We start from the raw sequence: 21,398 nt of genomic DNA on the forward strand, positions 1-21,398 counted from the left end.
GTTGAGAGGAGGGGGCTTCCGGCCTTGCACTCTCTTCTTTGATGCCTGGCAAGTTCTTCATTGTGCTTGTGTCTCCTTTAGGGTCACAGCAGAAGCAGGGGTGGGAATGGTAGGGAGATACAGAGGGCTAGTGCGCTGCCGACCCTTCTAACCCGCCATCCTTTCCTTTGGGCTGACAGCCGTTTATCAGCCATTTTCTGTTCTATTACTATGAAGACAGCCTTCAGTGGCTCCAAATAATTTGCCTTTCTGCCCATCTGCTCCCCATCCAAATGCAACTGTGGGTGTGGGCACTTGGGATGGAATACTGGGGCCTTCGATTCAGGTGTGGAGGAATGGAGAAGTCCTGATCATCTATGGTTTAAGATGTGGAATTAAAAGACAGATGGAATTCGGCAAGAGGTGAGTTAAGAACTTGATAGAGACAAGGGTGACTTCAAGAACAGCTCAATAAAATAAAATAAAAATAAAGGAAAAAAAAACCATAGCCATAGGTGGCCCTAATATCAGGAATGTAAATTGTGCTCAATGACAGCCTTTCGTCCATTTAACGGTTCTAACCCCAGAGCATGAGCCGGAAGAAGCATGCCTAGCTCAGTACTGGTGCAGGTTGCTGAGGATAGACATGGCCATTCAAAGCGAGGCCACAATAGTTGCAGTTTGGGTCTGTCCTGTGTCATATCTGTGCAGGTTTTTCTTTTTATTGTCCTTTGGCTGACAAAGTTGATTACAGTCTGCTGGAAAGGGTAGCTTTTAAAACATGTGCTATGTTCTTCAATGGAGTAGGGCTTGAATGTTTGAAATTAGGATTCTTGAGTAAAAGCTGATTTCAGGCCCATCAGTAAAAGGCTGTGTTTCTGAGAAAGAACAAAGCTCTTCATGAGTCACTTGTGTTCACAGCAGCAGAGGGGGAGGGGTAGCCTGTGTCTCTGGGTCCTGAGAGGGTCTTCCAGGAGCATGCGCACTCCTCTTGCTGCATTACAGGGATGGGATGGGGGTTCTTTTCTGCTCCTGCGCCAGCGTGGGCATTTGAGGAGGGCGGGCGCGCAAAGAAGAGAGGAGGAGGTTGTGCGCTTGTCTCTGTCCCCTCGGTTCTCCCTCCCTTTCAATGACGCCACGATTATTAATAAATCATTTTTCACTTATCGCTGCAGATGTAAACACTACACCAGAATTGCGCAGCTCTTGCGTGAGCTGTCCTTTTGACGTAACTGGCGAGCTGGGATTTGAGACCGGCTATGAGTATCCCAAATTTAGATGTAAAATAAATTAAAATACCTTGATCATCTGGGAATTATTAAGTGGAATAAAAGGTCAAGTGATGTTTCACAAGGCCTAATTAAAGGTTTGAGGGGGTGTGGATAAATCTGAGCAGTGCTCCCTGTAGACCCTCCTGCTTAGTTAACCCTCTGATCCCCAGAAGACCTGCCAACCTGGAGACAGGAATTGGGGGGTGCTGAGTCACTACAGCACTCTGAGTGTTTACATCAGACCCTCTTTAAAGGGAATCTGCAAGTTTCCATTTTTGAAATAAAGGTAGTGAACAACCGAATGGAACATTTTCGAGTAGAGGGTACGGGCATAAGAGGATGAAACGTTTGCCTCTGTTTTAGAAGTAATATCTCTCACATCACAAAATGACTGTGTGACAGGCCAGAGTCTTTGCTATACTGACTGCTGTTGATTATGAACACGAGATTGGGAAGGTTGAGTGGTACAGGTCTATGGGTTTTGGAAAATGGAAAGTATCATGTATTCATTATTACAATTATCATGCAGAATAGTTTCACTGCTCCCCCTAAATATCCCATGTCCTTCAACTGATCAGCCTTCCATGTCCCCAAACTTCTGGCAACCACTGAGTCTCTATTGTTTTGCCTTTTCCAGAATGTTATATAAATGGAATTATACAGTATGTAGCCTTTTCAGAGTGGCTTCTTTTATTTAGCAATATACATTTAGGGTTCCTCCATGTTTTTTGGGGGGCTTGATAGCTCATTTATTTTCATCACTGAATAGTATTCCATTATATGGATGTACCACAGTGTATGCATTCACCTAGTGAAGGACATCTTGCTTGCTCACAGCTTTTCCTGTGTATGAGTAAAGCGTATGTCACAATTCACATACAGAATATGTGTGTGGACATGAGTTTTCAAAACAGTTGGTTAAATATCTAAGAGTGTGATTGCTAGCTCATATGGTAATACTATGTTTAGCTTTATGAGACACTGCCAAATTGTCTTCCGAAGTGGCTGTGCCATTTTGCATTCCCGCCAACAATGAATGAGAGTCACTGTTGCTCTGAATCCTCACCATCAAATGGCATTGTCAGTTTTTTTGGAATTTAGCCATTGTTATAAGCATAGTGATATCTTGTTTTAATTTTCACTTCCCCAATAACAAATGATGTGGAATATCTTTTCATACTCCTATTTCCAATCTGCATATCTTCTTTGATGAGGTGTCTGTTCAATTTTTCTCTTTTTTTAATGACTTACAATAGATCCCTCTTCTCTGCAGTTTTGCTTTCTGTGGTCCAAAAATATTAAATGGGAAAGTCTGGAAATAAACATTCCATAAGTTTTAAATTGCACACCATTCTAAGTAGTGTGATGAAATCTTGTGCCATCCCAGGTCCAGATTATCCATGCTGTCTACACTACCCACCCACTAGTCACTTTGTCTTCTCTGTTATCAGATTGACTGTTAACAGCATTGCAATGCTTGTGTTCAAGTAGACTTTATTTTACTTAATAATGGCCCTAAAGCTCATGAGTATTGATACTGGGAATTAAGTTATGCCAAAGAGAAGTTTAAAGTGCTTAATGTAAGTAAAAAAGTGATAGTTCTAGACTTAATAAGACAATTGTATGCTGAGGTTGCTAGAATCTGTGGTAAGAACAAATCTTCTATCTGCGAAATTATGAAGGAGAAAGAAATTCAATCATAGTGTATATGGGGTTTGGTACCCTCTAAAATTTCAGGTAACCACCTATCTTGGAACATCTCCCACATGGATAAGGGAGGAATACTGTACTTGATTTTTTTTTCTTGAATTTTAGGAGATCTTTGCATATAAGTACTTTCATATGTGTTTTTCAAATATCTTTGCCAGTCTGTGGTTTGACTTTTCATTCTCTTAACAGTGTTTTTCACAAAGCAATTTTGAATTTTCATGAAGTCCAATTTATCATTTTTTTACTTTCATGGAATGTGCTTTTGAAATTGTATTTAAAAATTCATCAGCAAACCCTAAGTTGCCTAGATTTTTTTATGTATTATTCTAGGATTTTTATAGTGGTGGAATTTACATTTTAGGCAGTGATCCATTTAGAATTAATTTTTCTGTAAGGTGTAAAGTTTGTGTCCAGGTTCATATTTTAGCATATGGACATCCAATTGTTCAGCACCATATGTTGTAAAAAAAATCCTATTCTCTCTACACTGGATTGTGTTTGTGCCTTTGTCAAAAAATCAGTTGAATGTGATTGTATGGATCTCTTTCTGGGATTTCTATTCTGTTTAATTGATCTAAGTGTATTTTTTCACCAATACCACACTGTCTGGATTACTGTATCTTTATATTAAGTTTTGAATATGGTAGTGCGAGTTATCCAATTTTCCTCTCCAGTATTGTGTGGATTATTTGGGGTATTTTGTTTTCATAGGAATTTTAGAATCAGTTGATATCTATAAGAAAGATTCTTGAGACTTTGACTGGGATTTTATTCAGTCTATAGGTTGAATTGGCAAGAATTGACATTTTAGCAATACTAAGCCTTAAAAATCATGAAGGCTTTCAATTAGTTAGATCGTACTTGATTTCTTTCATCCAAAATTTGTATTTTTAAGCATAGATATCCTTTACATATTTATACCTTAGTACTTCATTTTTTGGTGCTATTTTAAATATTATTACTTACTTATTTCAAGTTCCAATAGTTGATTTTTGATTTGTAGGAAAACAATTGTATACTGCAACCTTGTTATACTTGCTTATTAGTTCCAAGAACACTCTTAAAACTTCTTTGAGGATTTCTACATAGAAAGTCATGTCATCTATGACTAAAAATATATTTATTTCTTTCATTCTAATGTGTGTACCTTTTATTTCTTTATTTTTATTTATTCTTTATCTCAGAATGTTATGGGAGTACAAATGTTTTGTCTCCATAAATTGCTTTTGTATGATTTGATTCAAAGTGTGCCTATCCCCCAGATAGAGTGCACTGTACCAGATATGTGTGAATTTGCCCATCCACTCCTCCCCCTCACACCTGCTTGATTTGTGATGAATGTTATTTCCATATGTGAACATAAGTGTTGATAGATTAGTTCCAATTTAATGATGAGTAATGTGCTGTTTGTTTTTCCATTCTTGTGATACTTCACTTAGAAGAATAATGTCCAGTTCCATTCAGGTTAATTCAGGAGGTATTAGTTCACCATTTTTATGGCTGAGTAGTATTCCATGATGTGCATATACCACATTTTATTAATCCACTTATGCATCAATGGGTATTTGGGTTGTTTCCACATCTTTGCAATTGTGAATTGTGCTGCTATAAACATTCTAGCACAGTTGTCTTTTTTATAGAATGTCTTTTATTCCTTTGGGGAAATACCCTGTAGTGGGATTGCTGGATCAAATGGTAGTTCTACTTTTAGTTCTTTGATATATCTCCATACCTTTTCCATAGAGGTTGTACTAGTTTGCAGTCCCACCAACAGCATATTACTGTTCCTATCTCTCTGCATACATGCTGGCATTTGTTCTTTTGGGACTTTTTGATGAAAGCCATTCTCACTGGAGTTAAGTGATACCTCATTATAGTTTTGACTTGCATTTCCCTGATGATTAGAGACATTGAGCATTTTTTCATATTTATTGGCCATTAGTCTATCTTCTTTTGAAAAGTTTCTGTTCATGTTTTTTTTCCCACTTTTTAATGGGGTTGTTTGATTTTTTTTTTTCTTGCTGATTTTCTTGAGTTCTTCATAGATTCTAGTTAGCAGCCCTTTGTTGGATGTATAGCATGCAAATATTTTCTCCCATCCTGTAGTCTATCTATTCGCTCAAATGCATGGCTGTACAGAAGCTTTTCAATTTGACCAGGTCCTGTTTATTTGTTTTTGTTGTTGCTGCGATTGCTTTTGTGATCTTATTCATAAATTCTTTGCCTAGGCCAATGTCTGTAAGTGTTTTTCCAATATTTTCTTCTAGAATTCTTATAGTCTCATGCCTTAGGTTTAAATCTTTTATCCATCATGAGTTGATTTTTTGTGAGTGGTGAGAGGTGTGGATCCTACTTTAGTCTTCTACATGTGTCAATCCAATTTTCCCAGCACCATTTATTGAATAGGGATTCTTTTCACCAATGTATGTTTTTTTCTGCTTTGTCAAAGATCAGATGGCAATATGAGAATGGTTTTATATCTGGGTTCTCTGTTCTGATACGTTGGTCTATGTCCCTGTTCTTGTGCCAGTGCCATGCTGTTTTAGTAACTATAGCCATGTAGTATAGCTTGAAGTCTGGTAAATTGAATTGATGTCTCCTGATTTGTTCTTTTTGATTAAGTTTGCCTTGACTATTCAGACTCTTTTCTGGTTCCATACAAAGCATAGAATTATTTTTTTCTAGATCTGTGAAAAATGATGTTGATATTTTAATAGTGATTGCATTAAATCTGTAGATCACTTTGGGTAGTATAGACATTTTAATAATGTTGATTCTGCCAGTCCATGAGCACATATGTTTTCCATCTGTTTATGCCCTCTGCTATTTCTTTCATTAGTTTTACATAGTTCTCCTTGTAGAGGTCTTTCACCTCCTTCGTTAAATATGTTCCTAGGTATTTTATTTTCTTTGTTGCTACTGTGAAGGGTATTGAGTCTTTGATTTGGTTCTCAGTTTTACTGTTGTTGGCACATATGAGCGCTACTGATTTGTGTACACTGATTTTGTAACCTGAATTTATCAATTCCAGTAGTCTGTTGGCAGAATCTTTGTGGTTCTCTAGATATAAGATCATATAGTCAGCCAAGAGCAATAGTTAGAACTCTTCTGAACCCATTTGAATACCTTTGATTTCCTTCTCTTGTCTGATTGCTCTGGCTAGGACTTCCAGCACTATGTTGAATAGAAGTGTTGATAGAGGGCATGCTTTTCTGGTTTCAGATATAAGCAGGAATGCTTTCAATTTTTCCCTGTTCAATATGATGTTGGCTGTGGGTTTGTCATAGACGGCTTTTATAATGTTGAGGGAAGTTCTGTCTGTACCTATTTTGTTAAGCATTCTTATCATAAAAGGGTGCTGAATTTTGTCAAACTTTTTTATGTCTATTGAGAGGATCATATGGTCATTGTTTTTACTTCTATTTATGTGGTGAATTACATTTATAGATTTGCATATTTTGAGCCATCACTGAATCTTGGGAATGAAGCCCGCTTTGTCATGTTGGATTATTTTTCTGATGAGCAGCTGACTCCAGTTTGCTAGGATTATATTGAGAATTTTTGCATCTGTATTCATAAGAGATATTGGTCTGTAGTTTTCTTTTTTTGTTGAATCCCTTCTTGGCTTTGGTATCAAGGTGATGTTGGCTTCATAAAACATGTTGGGGAGGATCCCTTCCTTCTTGATGTTATGGAATAATTTCTGCAGAATAGGTACCAGCTCTTTGTAGATGTTGTAAAATTCGGTTGTGAAAGCATCCAGTCTGGGACTTTTCTGTTGTTGGAAGTTTTTTTATTGTTGCTTCAACTTCGGTACTTGATATTGGTCTGTTCAGGATTTTTATTTTTTCCTTATTGAGCCTAGGGAGGCTGTGTGTTTCTAAGAATTTATCCATTTCCTCCACCCTCCATGTTTTCAAGTTAATGTGTATAGAGCTTCTTTTATTTATTTATTTTTTTTAGTGTCTTACTTTCTCATCCTGAGTACTGTGCAGTGGTGTCATCATAGCTCACTGCAGCCTCAACTTCTGGGCTCAAGTGATCCTCCTGCCTGAGCCTCCTGAGTATGTGGGACTACAGGCATAGGCCATGACACCTCACTAATTTTTTCTATTTTTAGTAGAGACAGGGTCTCACTCTCACTCAGGCTGGTCTTGAACTTCTGTGCTCAAGTAATCCTCCTGCCTCGGCCTCTGAGAGTGCTAGAATTATAATCATGAGCCACCATGCCTAGCCTAGAGATTTTTATAGCATTCAGGTATGATATTTTGTATTTCCATGGTATCAGTTGTAATTTCTCCTTTTTTCATTCCTGATTAAGCTTATTAGAGTCCTTTCTTTCTGCTTTTATTTAATCTAGCAAGAGGCCTGTCAATTTTGCCTATCTTTTCAAAGAAACAACATTTTGTTTCATTTATCATCTGTATAGTTCTTTTGTTATCAATTTCATTTAGTTCTACTCTGATCTTATGTTATTTATTTATTATTTTTTACTCATTATGTTAGCTATTCAGTGCATTGTTGAATAAGAGTGAGAAGAGATGACATCCTGACCTTTTCCCCGATCATAGGAGGAAAACATTCAATCTCTCATCATTATGATGCTAGCTGTAGATTTTCCCATATTTACTCTCTGTAGACTAAAGAAATTTCCTTTTAGTCCTAGTTTTTGAGAGTTTTTATTATTAATGGATAATATCTTTTCAAATGATTTTTCTGTTTCAATTTATAGGGTCACTTTTTTAAATTATTCAGCCTGTTAATATGATCAACTACAAAATTTGATTTATAAATCAGCTTTGCATTCATGGCATTAATCGCCCCTGATAGTGATATATTATCTTTTTATATATTGCTGGATAGTATTTTATTAAGGATACTAAAAGAGATATTGGTCTATAGTTTTCTTTTCTTGTAATATATTTGCCTGATTTTTTTGTATAAGAGTAATGCTGGCCTTGTAAAATGAGCTGAAATGTGCTTTCACTGTTTCTATTTTGGGAAAGATATTGTGAAAGTTTGGTGTTATTTCATTCTTGAATATTTGGTAGAATTCACATCTAAAACTATCAGGACATTTTGCTTTCTTTTTCTGAAAGGCTTTAATTACTAAGACAATTTCTCTAATTCATATAAAGATGTTCAGATTAATACTTTTCTCCTTGGGTGAGTTTTGATATGTGGGTCTTTTTTTTTTCCTTTTTTTTTTTATCATTATTATTATTTCAGCATATTGTGGGGGTACAAAAGTTTAGGTTACATATTTTGCCCTTGCTTCCCCACCCCGCCAAGTCAGAGCTTCAAACGTGTCCATCCCCTAGACAGTGCACATTGCACTCATTATGTATGTATACACCCAACCCCTCTCCCCCGGACATCTGCCCGACACCCGATTAATGTTCTTCCTGAATTTGCTCTTAGGTGATGATCAGTGAAACCAATTTGATGGTGAGTACATGTGGTGCTGATTTGTCCATTCTTGGGATACTTCACTTAGTAGAATGGGTTCCAACTCTATCCAGGAGGACATAAGGCATTCTATATCCCCATTATTTCTTATAGCTGAGTAATAAATACTCCATGGTATACATATACCACATTTTATTAATCCACTCATGTATTGATGGGCACTTGGGTTGTCTTCACATTGTTGCAATTGTGAATTGTACTGCTATAAACATCCGGGTGCAGATGTCTTATGTCTTTTAAGTAATTTATATATTTCATCTAAATTATCAAGATTGTGGGCATAAAATTTTTCATTGTATGCCACTGTTTATATCCTGTTAATGTTCATAGGATCAGTAGTGATTACTCCTCTTTCATTTCTGGTATTGGTTATTTGTATCTTTTCTCTTTTTTATTGGCTAGCTTAGCTAGAGGTTTTCAAATAACCATATTTTGGGTTGTTTTTCAGTGTAATTCTTCTCTTTGTTCTTTTAAATGTAAGATTTCCATACACTCCCGACCCCCGCTGGCTTTTCTTTTTTTAGGATTCTCTCTTTGTCTTCAATTTTCTCAAGTTTGAATGGATGTTTTTGGTCTGTGTGTGTGTGTGTGTGTGTGTATTGTAAGTATTTATCTTGTTTGATTATTTGAGCTTTTTGAATTTGGGGTTTTGTAGGGAGGGCTTATGCCACTAATTTTAGAAGTTTCTGGCAATTATTATTTCAAATATTTATTGTACTCCATTCTCTATTTTTTTATCCTTTTAGTAGTCCAATTATGAGTATGTTATACCTTTTGATAGTGTCACATAGTTCTTGGATGTTCTATTCTGTTTCCTTGGTTTCTTTTTTAATTATTAGTTTTTTCTCTTCACATAACATTTTTAAGGTTCTACTGACTTACCTTCTGGTTCACTGATTCTTTCATCAGCTCTGTCAAGACACTGACAAAGACATTTTCATTCTGTTACAGTGTTTTTTTTTTTTTCCCTTGATATCATGCATTTTTTTTTCAGCTTATTATGGGGTGTACAAAAGTTCAGGTTACATACGTTGCCCATGTACTGCCTATACCCCCAAGTCAGAGCTCCAGGTGTGTCCATTCCCCAGACAGTGCACATTGCACTCATCATGTAGGTATACACCTATCCCCTAGTTGCACCCCTCCCTCCCCAAGTCAGCACCTTCAAGCGTGACCATTCCCCAGATGGTGCGCAATGCACTCATCATGTAGGCATACACCCATCCCCTCACCCCACCCCCCACCTCAGTCTGATATCTGATTGGTATCATTCCCAGATGTGAATTTAGGTGATGATCAGGGAAACCAATTTTCTGGTGAGTACATGTGATGCTTGTTTTTCCATTCTTGGGATACTTCACTTAATAGAATGGCTTCCAACTCTCTCCAGGAGAACCAAAGAGATGTCGTATCACTGTTATTTCTTATAGCTGAGTAATACTCCATGGTATACATATACCATAATTTACTAATCCAATCATGAATTTATGGGCATTTGGGTTGTTTCCACATCTTTGCGATTGTGAATTGTGCTGCTATAAACATTCAGGTACAGGTGTCTTTGTCATAGAATGACTTATGTTCCTTTGGGTAGATGCCCAGTAATGGGATTGCTGGATCGAATGGTAGGTCTATTTTAATCTGTTTAAGGTATCTCCATAACGCTTTCCACAGGGGTTGCACTAGTTTGCAGTCCCACCAGCAGTGTATGAGTGTTCCTGTCTCTCCGCATCCACGTCAACATGTGTTGTTGAAATGGCCAACAGATGGAAAAGTTCTCAGTGCTATAACTCATCAGAAAAAATGTAAAATAAGACAAGATACCAATATATGCCCACCTAGGTAACTAAAATTAAGAGGACTGAAAATTCCAATTATGAAGGAAATTGAACTCTCATATATTACTGGTGGGAGTGAAAAGTGGGACAACCACTATGAGAAAATGTTTGGTAGTATCTATTAATTGCAAAGCTAAACATACATATACTCTATGACCAAAAATATGTCATCCTGGGTATACCCAAGAGAAATGATTGCTTATGTTCACCAAAAGATATTTACATCAATGTTGTACCTTCATTTATAATAGCTAAAAATTGGAATGATTCTACTGTTCATCAGCAGCACAATAGGGCAATAAATTGAGCCATAGTCACCCAATGCAATACACAGCAATGAAAATAAAAAAAAAAATAAAGAAAAAGAAAATAAAGATAAAACTATAGATATATTTAATAGTGTGGATTAATCTCATGGACATAAATTCGATTGGAAAGGACCACACACCATATGATTCTGTTGATGGTATGCTCAAAAACATGCAAAACAAATCCATCACGGTAAACTTAAAATAGTGGTTAACTCTAGAAATCCACTAGCTTGGCACAGAAGAGCATTCTCAAGCACTGGAAATACCCCATATCTCCTTTGAGGAGACCAATTGCATGGGTATGCACTTGGGTAAAACTTTATCAAGTTGTATATATAAGATTTGCATATTTACCAGATATAATGTATACTTCTGTTTAAAAGAGAAATAACACTTAACATTTGAGATTGAGACCCTTGGGTTTTCAGGCTCATCTCTGTTTGTGAAAACAAAGCTAGTGGAGAACAGCCTGTGTGTCACTATGTAGGAAGAAGCAAGCAGCAGTTTCTCTGTGCGTAGGAGTCTTGGTGAAAGGTTGCCTCTAATCTTACTGTACCAAGGGGGGTCTTCTTTTCCCTCACTTCCTGCATACTAACAGAGAGTGGCAGGGCCAGATTGCTTGCCAATTCTTTCCTGCCTTCAGTCTCTCTGAGCTGGTGGGTGTTAATGTGACATGTGTGGAGTGTCACCAAAGAAACGGTCATAAACATGACTTGCCACGAAGAGCCCCCTCCTGTCAGAAGAATAAATGTAACTGTGGGATAGTATACATTGGTATAGGCTGCGGGGGCTCTAATTTGCAGATAGAATAAATCCCTGATATTCTGTGAACTATGACTCAGAATGAATGAGTAGTTATTGTAATTTAATAAATGGCACTCTAAAATCTGGTGGGGTGAGGAGAGAAAATTGACTGAAGAAAAAAACAGAGAGGAAGGGAAAATTTACACTCTTCTAACTGTCACCTCATTCCTCATTTTCATCCTCTGATGCCCCTTTCTGAATGTGGCACTCAGGACATGCTTCATGAGACCACCAGATGTATATCCAAATGTTTGCATTGAGCTTGTCTTAGAAAAAAGAGTCTCGCCTGTTGGGGGGCTGCAGCAGTACTGGGCCAGGAGGTGTCCTTATGGGGTGTGAATGTTTTTCATGTGCTGGAAGGCTTTCTTGGCGCTGCATCCTCCTCTCAGATGCATGGAGGGCATAAGAGTAGTGCTGGAGGAGAAGCAAGAAAATGGTGGTTCTTGGCACAGAGCAGATGGGGATGCTGGCAGTGCTTTCTCTTCTTGCATACCCTTGCTCCTGATAAGCTGCCACTGTGGATGTAAGGCTGAGCCATGGAGGTACTTTACATAAATTGTAATCAAGTAAATGAGCAAACTCAGATAATATGTGACAATGACATGACATGAAGTGAAAGGAGATGGAAGTTTGATATATGGACAGGTATTAAACTGAAGGAGCTACATCTGAAAAGAGGAGAAGTTTTGATCCCCAAAATGAGAAGGGTTCCCATGTCAGTCACATTATTCCTTGAATGTGGCTAAGTCTCAGATGGTATCTGTGTGTATGGAGTAGGAGCTTCAGAGAGAGAAAATCAATATGAGTTCTCAAACATGATAGAACATTCCAATTGAATTAAGCACATTATAAGTAAAGCCTGAAGCACTGACTATGATAATGAGATAGAAGCTGGAGAGGGTTGCTTGAGAGTCTGGGGGATGTGAGTAGAGATGAGGGTGTGATGCTGGTCAGTGAGGCCTCCCTGTGCCGTAGTTGTGCCTCCCTTTGACCTGTAGGGGTAAGGAAAGGAGGAACAGTGACTGTTCATTTGTGTCCTTTTCTTTTTGAGCTCATGCTTATTGGTGAGCTCATGCTTCAACCAAGGTGAAATGGGCTTCTTTCCAGAGCCCACACACTAATCATCAGCATAGCTGGGTTGTCCTGAATTCCTCAATCTTCTCCTTGAAACATGGAAGGGAGTGAGGAAAGTTGTGAAAGGAAAGATAGATATATGTTTGGGTCTTGAGTGACAGGAACTTCAGAGGTAGTTGTGACAGTCCAATATAGGATGCTGGAGGCATAATGAGGTGAGGAAAATGTCCAAGGACAGTGTTACTCACAGGGCTTGAGGAGGGCTGTGTGAAAGTCCATTCTCTGAGAGAGAAATTCTGGTTTCCATTGTCCTTGAAGTACACACTGACTTAATATGTCTACAGCATGTCACCAGGCTCCCAGAGAGGCTGCTGTCCTCTACTTGTGCCTCTTCACCTTGCATGGACCCCACCCCAACACCTGCATTCCTTCTTGATGCCTCTTGGCTCTGATACCCTATATAGGCCCACCCCTCTCGTAGAGCAGATCACACAGAATTTCTCACCACCTAACATTTTTCCTTGTGTGATTTTGACAAAGAGAGTCCAGAATGTCTGAAACTTTGGCCACATGACAAAATAAAGTGTTAATTTTTAAAATCTGAATTAATGACCCTGTCTTTCCCAGATTTTTGTTCCTGAAAACAAAGTTGGTGATGCCCTGAAGAAATGGGTTATGTGGCAGATACATTAGCCAGCTTCAAATACATTACACTATGGTATCTAATACTGCCCCCCAAATTTCATCAATTTAAAATCACATTTATTTCTTTTTCCTGTATATATTACTAATAAAGTGGTCACCTACAGCTTTGTTTTATGTATCTACTGGGATCTAGGTTGAAAACACATCACATTCTTATAGCAAACATAAAAGCAATTACACACCTTGGATGTATCTTCAAGTATCTACTTGAGTGTGGCACTCACCACTTCAACTCACATTCTGAAGCCGGACCTACATCCCAGCATGATGTCGATGGGATGCAGAGTATGTCATCTTTACAGAGAAAAATTAAAAACAACCATGGAATCCACCATAATCCAACTCTTGTTACAAATATTGTTTTATTCCCTTAAGTGTGCAGAATCCACTTCTATCTCAAAGTGAAATCCTCAAAGTGTCATCTAATTATACCGTCAAACTCAAAGTCCTGGTTCTTACAGTAGCACTTTAATTAGACTATATTGGTTCCTCATTATCTTGAGATTTAAAAGATAGATTGGCTGCACCATGCACAATCATCACACAATATTGGGGCAAGGTAATCTCAATGAATGCTCTCATTCAGAAAGAGTAAGGTGGGGAGCTTTGAGCTTTCATTGCTTTACAGGAATTCTGAAATCCTTTTGGATAGACATTATGAGACTCCCCAGCTAGAAGGCAGACAATCTCGTTTCAACAGTCCCAATGTCTGCTCCCTTGGAGCAAGTTGCCAGGGGATTGTTCACTGTGATTCTTGGCTCTACCTCCTGGGAAGTTCATCATTCTCCTTCACCTTCCTTGGCAATGGTGGAATAGTGAATTAAAGAGTAGTCTCTCTTTGGGGGGTGAACAGAATATTGTTGGCTCAAAGGTCATTTTAATTTTCTAACAGCTACAGTCTATTCTGACAATACAACTCTCTCAAAACCTAGTTAGCTTTATTCTGCGCAATTCCAGTGTGCCAATAGTCATATCCACAATTCTTTGCAAGGCATTTTCCACTGGTAGCTTAAAGTAATATGAAGTAAGTTGAGGTAGCTTGAGGTGATCAGGCTTCCATGAAAAGCCATGCCCTTAGTAATTGTTGTTCCTTGAGATGATTTCTACAACTAAAATGTTGACTGGATGCCCCTGTAATCAATTCAGAGGTTGTAACAAAGGATATGGTATGAAGTCAAGCCCTTGATTTGATCTTTGCCATAATACTGGCTTTTGATCCTTGTTTCTCAATTTTATCTTTCATCATTTAGAGAATATAAACAATTCCATCTTTCAACCTTTCTGTCAAATCCACAATTTATCTATTATTTAGTTATTATTTTTATTTTTTAAATTTTTAAATTTTTATTTTTTTATTTTTTTCTCAGCGTATTATAGGAGTATCGATGTTTAGGTTACATATATTGCCTTTTCCCCACATGAGTCAGAGTTTCAAGCATGTCCATCCTCCATACAGTGCACACCGCACTCATTAGGTATGAATATACCCATCCCCTTTTCCCCCCTCCCACCTGCCCGACACCTGATGAATGTTATTAGCATATGTGTACATAAGTGTTGATCAGTTAATACCAATTTGATGGTGAGTACATGTGGTGCTTGTTTTTCCATTCTGATGATACTTTACCTTAGTACAATAGGCTCCAGCTCTATCCAGGGTAATATAAGAGGCGCTAGATCACCATTGTTTTTTGTGGCTGAGTAGAACTCCATGGCATACATATACCACATTTTATTAATCCACTCATGTATTGATGGGCACTTGGATTGTCTCCACATTTTTGCAAATGTGAATTGTGCTGCTATAAACGTTCTAATGCAGATGTCTTTTTACTATAATGTCTTTTTTTCCTTTGGGTAGATGCTCAGTAATGGGATTGCTGGATAAAATCGTAGTTCTACTTGTAGCTCTTTAAGGTATCTCCATATTACTTTCCACAGAGGTTGTACTAGTTTGTAATTTATGTTTTGAAATTATCTCTTTTTTTGTTCCCTTTTCTGGAGTAACCAATAACAGCCAAAGCATGCTAATTATTAATACGTTCAGTTTCCCAATCTCTTTGCCTAAATTCATAAGTTCATTCTCAGTTATCATACACAATAGTTTTAGCAGATACTTTACTAATGAAAATATGAGTCACTCTGTTTTCCAAGAATTAATAACAGATTTACTGTGAAGTTTTGCTGGAAGCCATGGCTCATGCCTGTAATTCCAGCACTCTGGGATGCTGAGGAGGGAGGATTGCTTGAGGCCATGAGTTTGAGACCAACCTGAGCAAAAGTGAGATCCCTGTCTTCACAAAAGATAGAAAAAAATATCTGGGTGTGGTGGAGTGTGCCTGTAGTCCCAGCTACTCGGGAGAATGAGGCAGGAGAATCACTGGAGCCTAGGAGTTTAAGGTTGCATTGAGCTATTATGATGCCACTGCACTCAAGCCCAGGAAAAAGAGTAAGACTTTGTCTTAAAAAAAATGAGAGAGAGAGAGAGAGATTTTGTGATTGCCTATCTTCTGGATCTGAGTTTAATATTTCAAGATTTTTTTGTTGTTGTTGTTGTTCCGGTAGCACCTCATAACTGGTACCGATTTCTTTCTTTCTTAGTTTTTACTAGATTATTTCTATGGTAAGAAATTACCCCCAAATCTCAGGTACTTTTAATTACAAACACTAACTTCTTGTTCATATAGGTGTTGGCTGTGGATCTGGTGGGGTCAATTGGAGTTCTTTACGTGTTTTCTTTATTCTGGGATCCAGGTTGAAATACATGTCATTCTTAAAACAGCAAGAACAAAAGCAGTCATAGAAGTGCATGATAGCTTTGAGGCTTCTGCTTGGGTATACTTTTACTCCTTTATCAAAAGCATGTCATGTTTCTAGGCCTTAGATGGGACAATAAGAAAGTGGGAGTCAATGTTTGGTGCCAATTATAAAATCTATTGCCCTATGAGAGGGACAAAAGAAGGAAGTCACTTGATTTTGAGAAATTTTCCTAGAGCCTGCAAGACATTATTTGTGTAATAAATAAATTTATTTTTGTACCTTTTTTCTCCATCAAGTTTATTTATTTTTTTCTTGAGCAATATGAAAGAAATGAGGCTGGGGATACATGGAAAGAAGTAGGGAGCATCTCTTGTCTTTTTCTTTCTTTTCTGGAACCAAAGTATCCTAATGGACCCTTTTCTATCCTGTTGCTATGGTGAAAGAACAAAACATGGCTCAACATTTATTCACTATTACCACCTGTTTCCCTGTCGACATGCACTATAGTCACTGGACTTTGAAATGGATTAAGATGATCCCTGATGAAAGTGTCTGTAGTATGTATAAAAATACCTTGATAATAAGTGATTTAAACAGTTAATGAAATATGGAATTGCATAAGAAATAAGTGAATATTTGAGAGACATAAGAAAGCAATAGCACATTCTCATGAACAAAAGAGCCGTGCCTAATGAAGATCATTTCTGACACTGCAATGTAAGCTGTGTCCTGTTAGTCTCTATCCTCACCCTCTGTGCTCATTCCTAGAAGCATTTTCTGGCTTCAGAATGGGCACAGCTGCTGAGGACATGCTATGTGATTCACACTGTTACAAGCCAGAACATGTAAAACGGGGGCCAGATTTTTTTTTTATAGTGGTTCTTTAGTGTAATGAGGCATTCAGGTCTGGTTGTCTGTATTTGGCTACTGAATACAAAGTTTGGGAGCAGACACACAGGAAGGCATTTGTGGGTAAGGGGAAAGGAGAGCTTGTGGTTTTGACTGGGGTCTGCATAGATTTTAGTTAGCAGTGAGAACATTCTCTCTACCCACAGTCAGTCTTCCCTCACTCTGGAAAAACAGGTGGAATTGACTCCAAGAAGATGTTAGCTGGTCATTTTCTCTAAGCCTGAGATCATTTTTCATAAAGGTTATTTTAACTAGTCAATTTGGAGAAACATTGATATATGTTGAATTAAAACATTTGTTTATGATTTTTCTGAACACTAAAAAAAGCATAAGCACATTACTCTTGATATTCATTCACATACTACAGTCTATTTCTCAGCCACATTTGTCTCAAATACCAGTCACTGATATTTCTATGAAAAATGCAATTTACTATGTCATTTTCCATAAACATGTATTAAATATTATTGATAGTTACACATTATGGTTAAATTTTTATAATTATTGGTACCTTAAGTTAATACTTTTCTGTACACCATATTAAACTGACAAAAAAAATTTATCTACAGATGCCGAGGGACTTGGTAAGCTGATAGTCTCATTTCTAATTTTAATTAATATCTTTTCTAAAATAGAAGAAAATATAAAAACTGATGAAAAGATGAGAAGCTGTCAAAGGTGAATAATGCGTAAGATACTCAAATAAACCGCAGATATAAAAAATGCAGTAGCTAAAATTAAGAACTGTACAAATAGAATAACAGCTTAGGTAATTTAATAAGAAATAGAAAGACAAATATATGAAAATAATTACAGAGATAAATTGTTGAAAATCTATAGTTGAGGCATCTATCTAACAAATTTGGAATTAGAATCTGTAAAGCAGAAGAAAAAGAGAAACGGGGCCAAAGAAGGATTTGAGAGACAATGTCTGAGAATCTTCCAAAACTAATTAAGACCTCAGTCAATAAATATAAAACGTTCAGTGAAAATGGAGAAAAATAAATACAAAGAAAATCACATCTATGGCACACTAGTAAAAGTACTGAATATGAAATTCAATGAGGAAAATCGTGAAAGAAGCCAGCCAAAACAGACACATTCTGTTTAAAAGAGCAACAATAACAATGACATATTTCTAAACAGAAATAATTAAAGTTAGAAAACAGTGTATTGAATGTCTTCTCCAAAGTAACAGAAGAAAATAACTGCTGACTGAGATTTCTATATTCAGTAGAAATATCTTTTAAGATCAAAATAAAATAAATATGTTTTCAGACAAATTTTGCCAACACTTACATAAAAAGAGAAATCAAAAGGACTTTGCAATGGAATAATATCTGTGTCCCCCAAAACATTTTATATTGAAACCTAATCCCAATGTGATGATATTTGGAAGTGGGGCCTCTGGGAGATAATTAGGTCATGAAGATGATGCCCTCATGAATGGCTTTAGTGCCCTTATAAGAAGAAGCCAGAGAGCTAGCTAGCTATCTTTTCACAATGTGAGCACGCAGCAAGAAAACAATTTTCTGCGACTCAGAAGAGAGCCCGAAACAGAACCAATCATTCTGGCACTCTGATCTTGGGCTTCCCAGCCTCCAGAACTGTGAGAAATAAATTTTTATTGTTTATAAGCCACCCAGTTTATCATACATTGTTATAGAAACCAAAACTGACTAACATAGGCTTCTTCAGTCCAAATAATTTCTAAGAGAAGAACTGGAAATGCAGGAAGGCATGAATGACAAAAGAAAAAATAAACATATTGGTAAACATAAATGAATATTGGTGTGCAAAACAATGATTCTGAAGTCTTGCAGGATTCAAAATATAAGTAGACTTAAAATGTAAGACAACAATAATTCAAAAGGCAGAAGAGTGGAGTTGAAATATTCCATGTTTCTATAATTATTGGCAAGATGACAAAAGTAGAAATTCATATTAGTCTTTATTAAGTTAAAAAAGCATATTTTAATCCGGGTGCAGGTGTCTTTTTTATAGAATGACTTTTGTTCTTCTGGGTAGATGCCCAATAATGGGATTGCTGGATCGAATGGTAGGTCTACTTGAAGCTGTTTAAGATATCTCCACATTGCTTTCCACAGGGGTTGCACTAGTTTACAGTCCCACCAGCAGTGTATGAGTGTACCTGTCTCTCGGCATCCATGCCAACATGTATTGCTTTGGGACTTTTTGATAAAGGCCATTCTCACTGGAGTTAAGTGCTTGTTGAGTGCGATGCGCACTGCCTGGGGAATGGACACGCTTGAAGTTCTGACTGGGGGGGATGGGGTGGGGAGAGGGGATGGGTGCACACCTACATGATGAGTGCGATGTGCACTGTCTAGGGAATGGACACACTTGAAGCTCAGACTCGGGGGGATGGGGAGGCATGGGCAATATATATAACCTGAACTTTTGTACCCCCATAATGAGCTGAAAAAAAAATTAAAATAAAAAACTAAATTAAAAAAAAAAAAACATATTGTAATCCACTGGATAGCCACTAAGAATAATAAAATGATATTAAATAGCAATAAAAATATTTATTGTGTACAGTAAAAGGTGAATGGCTAAAGTATTTGATTAATTATAAAGTAGTCAAGGAAGAAAAGAAGAAATAAATCAAGTGAAATTTGAATATAACATTAATTACATAAATAAAAATGGACTAATTACTCAAAAACACAAAGATTGATAAGCAATTTTATGTTTTTCACTCCATGATGTACATGATGTAACTTGCATCACTATCACCATTAAAATTAAAAAGAGCCAAATCAATTTCACATTCGTAACATTTTTGGAATGCATTGGCATGTTAAGTTTACAAAACAAACTATCCAAAAATCTAAGATATCAAGGCTTCATGCAATAATCTATACGGTGCAGTATTGGTAAAAGATTAATAGATCAATAGAAGTAAATATGTAACACAGAAACAGGTCCACACATATACAGCCACCTGAGTTATGACAAAATTATACTGTAAAGTAGTGAGGAAATAATAGCCTTTTCGAAGGTGTTCCTAGAATAATACAGAAAACAAATATTTCTTGGTCACGACTTTATAGCATATAAAATAATCAACTATTGAAGGCATTCAGCTCTACATATTAATGATAAAGAAAGCCTGTGCAAAATAAAATATGAGAATAATTACATGATTTCTTAAATAGAACACATGACACATATTCCATTCCTTGGGGAACAAACAGCTTTATTATCAGGAAAAAAGTCTGAGAAAAAGGGGCCTCGACACCTCATTTACACAAACAGTCCAGGCTTCAAATATCCTGGCTTCTTGCTATCTAAATTACACAGGGTTTTCTCATCATCCAATTTGTCAAAATCCCTAAAATTAGAAATGCCAGAACAAGAAATTTTGATGACAAAACTCCACTCTCCTTTTTGAGCTCAGATCTGTGAATCTTTACATGTGGCTCATCTATTCATCCTGGCTTCTTATTCAAAGTAGCAAACACCTGGTAATAGCCAACGTGTCCAAACTTTGGTATACAATGGGATACTACTGAGCCACAAAAACAAATAAAATACTGATGTATGCAGCAACATAGAAAAACCTCAAAAACATTATGCTGATGAATAGTAATCTAACACAAAATAGTACATACAATTCTGTTACATTTATATGAGTTTTGAGAACAACCAAAACTAATCCACTGGTAAGAAGAATCAGAATGGTGGTTGCTGTGAATTGACTGGGGAGGACTTGGGAGGTTTTGAATTCCATAAGTGTACCCATTTGTTAAAACTCATCACTTAAGATTTGGACATTTTACTATATGTAAATGGTATCTTAAAAGTAAACAATTTTGATCTCATTAAAAATATGCATTCGGATGATGTCTACTCATGTCTGCAATTTGCTCTGAAATGCAAGAGAGATTGAATGGAGGGATGGATATGTAGACAGATATTTACTAGAACAAATTAATAAGATAATAATTGTAGAATCTCAGTGGGTGCACAATTCTTTAACCTTTCTAGTTGAAATTTTCATAACTAATTGGGAAAAAAAGCAAGAAGGGATTAAACAAATTAAGTGCTTAGGGTTCAAATGGTATACACAATTTACTTTTTGATACTTGCTCTTTATACTTTCACACCACACAACATATGGATTTTTCTTTTATCCTAATTTTGCTGGATACGTTTATATTCTGTACTACCATGGAATAAAATGGAGAAACCTTTTTTTGGTAACACAGTGAACACAATCATAAATCAAAGCTACTCATTTTTTTTAAAGATTTTACCTTAAAAGTTTGTGTGTGTGTGTGTGTGTGAGAGAGAGAGAGAGAGAGAGAGAGATACATTGCGGCAAAAAACACAGTACCTTTGAAATCTTGGGGCCAAAATATCTAATGTTTTAATACAGGAAATGTAACTGATAATATGCCTATAGTTTTGCATCATTTATTTAGTTTTTTTAAGGACAAATATGAAAGTCAGATAAATACAAGCAGAGGTCCAGGGGTTTGGGTGGGGAGGAAGCCAGTAGGTAATGCCCTATGATGTGAATGGTTTTACTGGGAACAGAA

Source organism: Eulemur rufifrons, chromosome 3, assembly GCF_041146395.1.
Source record: "Eulemur rufifrons isolate Redbay chromosome 3, OSU_ERuf_1, whole genome shotgun sequence".
Taxonomy (NCBI): Eukaryota; Metazoa; Chordata; class Mammalia; order Primates; family Lemuridae; genus Eulemur; species Eulemur rufifrons.